Raw genomic sequence first — 6,805 nt, forward strand, 5'->3', positions numbered from 1 at the left:
CCCCCCCCCCCCCCCCCGGTCGTGTGCTGGGATGTGCTTGTGATGCGGTTGTAAGGCCTGGCCAGTTCCTGGGCCTCAACGGATCCCCCAGAGAACCAGCTGACTGACCTCTTGGGCCAATTCCTCTCAGTCCAGCCCACCTCTCAGGGTGGGAGTGGGTGAGGTTGGTTGTGGGGAAGATAGGAGATGGGAGCTTTATGCATGCTGCATAGAGTTGTACAAAATAAGGGCAGGGTGTACATCTAACAATCACAACAAGCTGCCCTTTGTGCAATCCAAAACTCAGAACAGGCCTTGAATCAGAGGGAAAGCCCCCACCCTTCTCTGCTTGGTTGGGATTGTGGCAGGGGGGACCTGGTGCCACCCCTGTTCCTCTCCATGGGGTCCATGGCAGCAGCCCACCCCCCAGTGATAGCCTCTTGGTGTGGGTCCAGGAGATGCTTTCTTTCTCTTTCCCAGAGCAAGGGGGGAGGGAAGGTCTCCTTGGCTCCTCTCTTCCCAGCTGGATGAAGCAGGTATGTCGCCCGTCAGGCTCCCCCACACCCCCTGCCTGGAGGAAATACCCAAAAGGCAGCTCCTGGGGGGAGGGAGAGATCCCCACATGCCCTGGGTGGCTGGCTGGCTGGGGGAAGGACCCTGGTGGTGGGGAAAGAGGTGAAAAGAGCGAGGGTGGCAGCACCCCCAAAAGCAAATGGCCAATGGGCAGATTCAGTGAGGAGTCCAAAGGAAATGAGGTATTGACTTCCTCTAAAATGCACCCTTGAAAGCCAGTTTGGTCTAGTGCTGGAAGGCACCGGGCTAGAAACTGGGAGACTGTGAGTTCTAGTCTCACCTTGGTCAGGAAAGCAGTTGGGTGATGTTGGGCCAGTCCCTTGCTCTCAACCCTAGGAAGGAGGCAATGGTAAACCTTGCCAAAAACCCTGCAGGGATTCCTCCAGGCAGTCTCTCAGAAACGGAAGGGAAAAAACACACACTGCGTACAATGGATTGACATTGGGAGTGGATGCCAAGAAGCCCCCAGCCAGCAGGGCCACCCATGGCACAAAGGTCACTGCAGCTGCCCCACTAAAGCAGCTGGGGGCAGAGGATCTCTTTGGCAACAATGGCAAAGGGAGCCACTCATACTGTGAAGAAAAGGCAGTGCTAAACCACACCTGTGTTTTACAAAAAAAAGCACCTGGATGGAAAAAATAAAATGATTGACCATGGGGGGGGGGGTGATGGTCCCATACGTGGGATGGCACTCAACCTGCTAGTGAGGAAGAATTGAGGACCTTTTAAGAGTATTAAATGTGTTTTTGGCATAGCCAGATTAGAGCCTTTACAACCTCCAGTTGCTGATAGAATAGAGCTGGAAGGGATCTTGGAGGTCTTCTAGTCCAGCCCCCTGCTCGGGTAGGGGAACCTATACCATCTCAGACAAGTGACTGTCCAGCCTCTTCTTAAAAACCTCCAGTGATGGAGCACCCACGATTTCTGAAGGCAACTTCTGTTCCACGGGTTGATTTTTGTCACTGTCAGGAAGTTTCTCCTTAATTCCAGGTTGCTTCTCTCCTTGGTCAGTTTCCAACCATTGTTTCTTGTCCTGCCTTCTGGTGCTTTGGAGAATAGTTTGATGTTGCCAGGCAGGAAACACGGAAGCTGCAAAGGCAGAAATACCGAGGGAAGACGGAAGTAGGAAGCATGAACATGAGAAAGCTCAACACAGTGAAAGAATAGACATCGCAGGCATGAGTGGACCACCATTTATCACTTGGGACGTGACAGACAAAAGGGACGGCTCTGCTTTCGTAGTTCAGAAGACTAAGAACAGCTCTTGGCCACAATGCAAAGGGTGGCCAGATATTAGCAATTAGTTTTTGTAGGCAACATTTCAACATGGCAATTGTCCAAGTTTATGCTTTGGCCAGTGATGCAGAATAAGAGATTGATGGGTTTTATGATCAGGTTCAGTCTGAAACTGACAAAACATATGAACGAGACATGCTGCTTCTGTTTGGGGACTGGAATTATTCAGAAGGAGAATCCTCACTGTGAGTGTATTTGTATATTTGTGGTGCTAGAGAGAGAGAGAGATCGAGAGATCACAGCATATCTATTTCTTGAATGCCAATTTTAGTACAGAAGGAGATGAATATCTTGAATCACACATTAGACAAACAGCCCGTTGGGATCCATTCATTCGAAAAACATATTTTATGCGTGTGGGCAGAACTCAAGCATTACACACAATACGGGCTTTTATCTGAATAGAAAAGTACAACTGAAAACTGATTGGGATAGTAATGGCATATGCAGTGAAAATACGAATTGTACTCACTATTTGTTCAACAACTATTTGAAATTGCGATGGTGCTGAATGAGTGGTCCTTACGGCTGCTCCTCAGAGTTCCAGCCGTTGTACCACCCCCACGATCGATCGGGTGGATCACAATCTGGGTGCTTGGTAACTGGTTCGCAAGAACAACCATTTCAGCATCCCATGTCACATGAGCTCCATGGGTGACGTCCCCTGCCACTTCCTGCAAGCGAAGCCATTGGAGACCCCAGCAGGGAAGGTCAAAAGGCGCTCGGGTAAGCCTCTCCCAGCCAGCAGCAGTCTCCAGTGGGGCCCGAGAATAAGGTGGTGGTGCTTTAGAATGGCCTCGCTCAGGAATGGAAATTCCAGCCCAAATTACTGATTATAGAAACACAAAACCTTCCATTGGACTGGCCCGTCAAGCTGGAAAATGCGCTTCGGGGAATTGGAATCCTAAAGCTTCATGGCCGGAGGCAAAACTTGTACAGGCATCAGGAAGCCACAATAGGAACAGAACATGGCAAAACAAAGGAGTGAGACAAGGGTACATACTCCCCCCCTTATTTACTCAATCTATATGCAATTAAGGCAGAGTTCCCCAATGTTTCCAGCTTTGCGGACTGGTGGGGGGGGCATGGTTCCGCAAGAGTGGCCTTTTTGCTCACTTAAATGGAGTGTGCGCTGCGTCCTCGCCCACCGCTCGCACAAGTGAGGATGCTTGCTGGCCGTTTCCATGGCCCGTTTCCAAACCCCTCACGGCCCACCAGTGGCCGCACCCCACAGGTTGGGGACACCTGCCTTAAGGGAAGCTGGACCGAAAGAAGATGAGTGTGATTTAAAAACCAGAAGGAAAAACATCAAGCTGTACTAGCCTGAGGCTACTACTCTGTTAACCAAAAATGCAAGGTAGGCTCTTGTAATGTCAAGGAGCACAGTGAAAAAAAATGGGATTAGAGTTAAATATAAATAAGACCAAACCAACAACAATAAGTACCACAACCAGCCTTAGAACTGATAGTGAAGATACTGAAATGGCGGAGAGCTTCTGCCTTTGAGGATCAGCCAGCAACAGTCCAGGAACCATCACTCAAGATACTTGACGCTTGGTAGAATAGCCATGAAGGCTTGGAAAAGAGACTCAGGTGCCAGGGAGGGAGGGAGGGAGGGAGGGAGAGAGGGAGAAGAGGAGGAGGAGGATGGCCAGCTTCAGGGGGTGGGGTGGGGTCAGTTGCACTCAGTGACAGCAGCCATGGGTTCACCATGGAAGACCTGAAGAAAATGGTTAAGGACAGATCATCCTGGAGAAAATCTTTCTACAGGTCATTCCCATTTAACAACTTGCTAAGCAATGGTTTGAAGTTATGACAGTGGGGACAAAGTAACTTTACAATCAATCCTCATGTTTACAATTTTCACAGAACTATAAAAAAAGGAAAGCTAAATAATAACACAGTTGTGATTTCACTTAGCAACCTCTTTGCTTAATGACTGAGTTGCCAGTTCCTATTGTGGTCACTAAGCAAGGACTTTGTGTTGTTGCTATGGGTCAACAACAACTAGATGGCATATAATCAATCAATCAATCAATCAATATCAGAGTACAAGCTTTAATTTTTCAGCCTCAACATTACTAATCAATTGCATTCATTATAAAACGTTTCCCCGTTGCCAAATGTCTGCTTGATCCAATCTAAAATAAAAGGACCAGACGAACATTTTTTCTTCTCTAGATCCGTGTTTGTTCTGAAAAGTATTCCAAAGAAGCCAAGTTTAACCGAATGGGCTTACATTATATATTAATATATAAATATAACATAACACAATATAATGTAAAATATTCACACATACAACCCAACGTAGTTCCCAGGTCCAAGGAAAGGGCTTACTTAATTAGTTGGCACAGGTTCCTGGAGAGACAGTAGCTTAACAGCGGTTTATTCTCTGACCAGGAAACCTTTGTGCTCTTTCTCTTCCATTATCTTTAGTCACAATCAGGATCATCTGGCTATCCTTCTCCCTTCCCTGCTTTATCATTTATAAGTAACTCAAGGTGGTATACAAATTTAATTATATTTCCCCTACAACAACTCTGTAAGGCAGGCTGGGCTGAGTGTGAGGGATTGGCCCAAAGTCACCCAGCTGGCTTTCGTGGCTAAAGCGGGACTAGAACTCGCCACCTCCTGATTTCTAGATCAGCACCTAAGCCACTAGATCCAACGGTCTCTCCTTCCAGGATAGGTCCTCAGATAATTCAAAGAGTCCCACTCAGCATGCCATAAACCCTAACTGGGGTCGTCCGTCCATTTCTTGTTTAACCAGCCAAGCTTACTCTCAACCGAGCAGAGTCCTACAGCCGCCGGAGCTGCAGTGGCTGCCAGCCAGCAGCTCCTTGATCTGAAGGTGCCCTCCTGGAAGCCTTGAGATGCCCTCTCTGCCTCCTGTGGAGCTGGGTCTCCTGACAAGCGCAACTCTTCTCTGCTCCTTCTCAGCACAGCACAGCACAGCACAGGGCTTTGCTTCTCCTGATGCCCCCCCCCCATCCATGACTAGGCCTCGCCCAGGCACAGCTGGCTCCTCGCAGAGCCCAGTCTCTCTCCCAGGCCAGGGCGTGGGGGGGGGAGGCAGACGGGCGAGGGGAGCAAGATTAGCCATTGCTGAGACCCAGAAGACGTCCAAAAGAGGCGATGGAGATGTGCCCATGCCTTGACCACGGGCACCAGCTGGGCCATGGCACCAGCACCCTACAAAGAAAACAACAACAAAAATGTGATGCTCCTCAATTTGCCCTCCAGTTTAGCAAAAAGAGACAAATCACACATTTTCAGAAAATAGTGAAAAAGTGGAGAAAACAAAACCCAGGATCAAATGTCTATGCGGTCTGATCCTGTGTCGAGAGTTACTGCTTCGGAAGGCTTGTATTATTTTCAAACATAACTGGGTTCTTTCATAGCTTCAGCATTTATGCCTCCTTTAAAGATAAACTACCAGGACACACTTCAATTCGTTTTCAGTTTATTTTACTCCTTCAGAACTCACTTGGGTTGGCGAGTTCTTCCACTGTTGTTGTCCTCTGCTGTATCCATCTGCCCCAGGCCCCCCCAGGCAGGGTCCCTGGGAAGGGATTTAAACTGAGGCAGAGGCCACAGGGAATGGCCCAAGTTCCATGTTTCAAAAATGGTATCTGATGCCCTTACAGGTGGCTGTGTTTTCAACGTATATTTGTTTAAACAGTTTAAATGGCCATTGTCTCACAGTGACAGGAGTAAATGAAAGGTCTTCAAAATTTAAAATTGTAAGAGGAATTAGCTGTAAGAGGAAGCAATTGCAAGAGAAAGTAGCTGGCTTAAAGGTAAAACAAAACCATTGAAAAACAGGAAAACTAAAACTGGACTGAACAAGAGGAAAACTAACTGAACGGAAAAACAGGAAAGAACCTGTTGTTCTAAGAATCCGTAAAATATCCCAGAACTAGAAAAAAGGCTCAATATCCTATTGACTATTAGTTGATACACTTTGCATACATTGTCTGCTAATTATCTGCTAATTATAATGCACATGCAATGTATGATTTAGTATGCTCGGGGAAGGTAGCAGGAAATATGTAGAAGGCGGTTGGAGAGAATGTAACCTTATAGTACCTCAGCCAATGGGGAAATGAGGCGGGATGGATGGACGGTGCAAGAAATGTATAAAGATGTTGATTAGATGATAAACTTTGGAAAGAACCAAGCTTTGATAGCTTCTCTCCCCGCTTATTGCAGTAAACAAAACAATGAGGTTTTAACTGTGTCTTGGCTGGTTATTGGTTAAGCGAGCTTGCCACTAGCTGTGAAGGAAAGCAGCCAGGAGCACTTAATACACAGCAATCACTCTGAGTGGTGTACAAAAGGTTAAATTCAAAGAACAATAAAATAATCAACCAATCATCCATATCAATCAAGGTCCAGGGTCAAAAACCAATTTCAATTTACCACAAAATCATTGAATGGACCAAAAGGCAGAGCTTATTAACATCCCAGCCAAAAGGCCTGGGAGAACTGCCATGTCTTCAGCACCTTAAGGTGGGGCCATCCAATTTTTTTTTTTTGAGGGGGGGAGGGATACAGGCAGGTGCTGCAATGGAGAAAGTCCAACTCCGGAATCCAGCAGAATGACAGTGCTTAATGGAGCGGATTCAGAGCAGCTGCCCCCCCCCCGCTGGAATTGGTGGGGTGAGCAGAAACAATCTAAGACTGTTGAATGAATAGCCTAACTCTACAGGGATAACTTACCAGGCTAGAAACTGGGAGACCATGAGTTCTAGTTCTACCTTAGGCATGAAGCCATCTGGTTGACCTTGGCCCCTCTCCCTTAGTCTTAGAAAGAAGAGGCAAAGAAAAACTCTTCCAAAATCTTACCAGAAAAATTAGTCCAGGCTGACTCGAAAGCACCCAAAAGGAATAAATCAACAGGATAACTAGCACCTTGTTAATGTCCCCTGGGAGCCAATGCAACGTGCAGAGCAGC

The sequence above is a fragment of the Protobothrops mucrosquamatus genome, unplaced genomic scaffold (genome assembly GCF_001527695.2).
Source record: "Protobothrops mucrosquamatus isolate PMUCROS unplaced genomic scaffold, P.Mucros_1.0 scaffold570, whole genome shotgun sequence".
Classification (NCBI taxonomy): Eukaryota; Metazoa; Chordata; class Lepidosauria; order Squamata; family Viperidae; genus Protobothrops; species Protobothrops mucrosquamatus.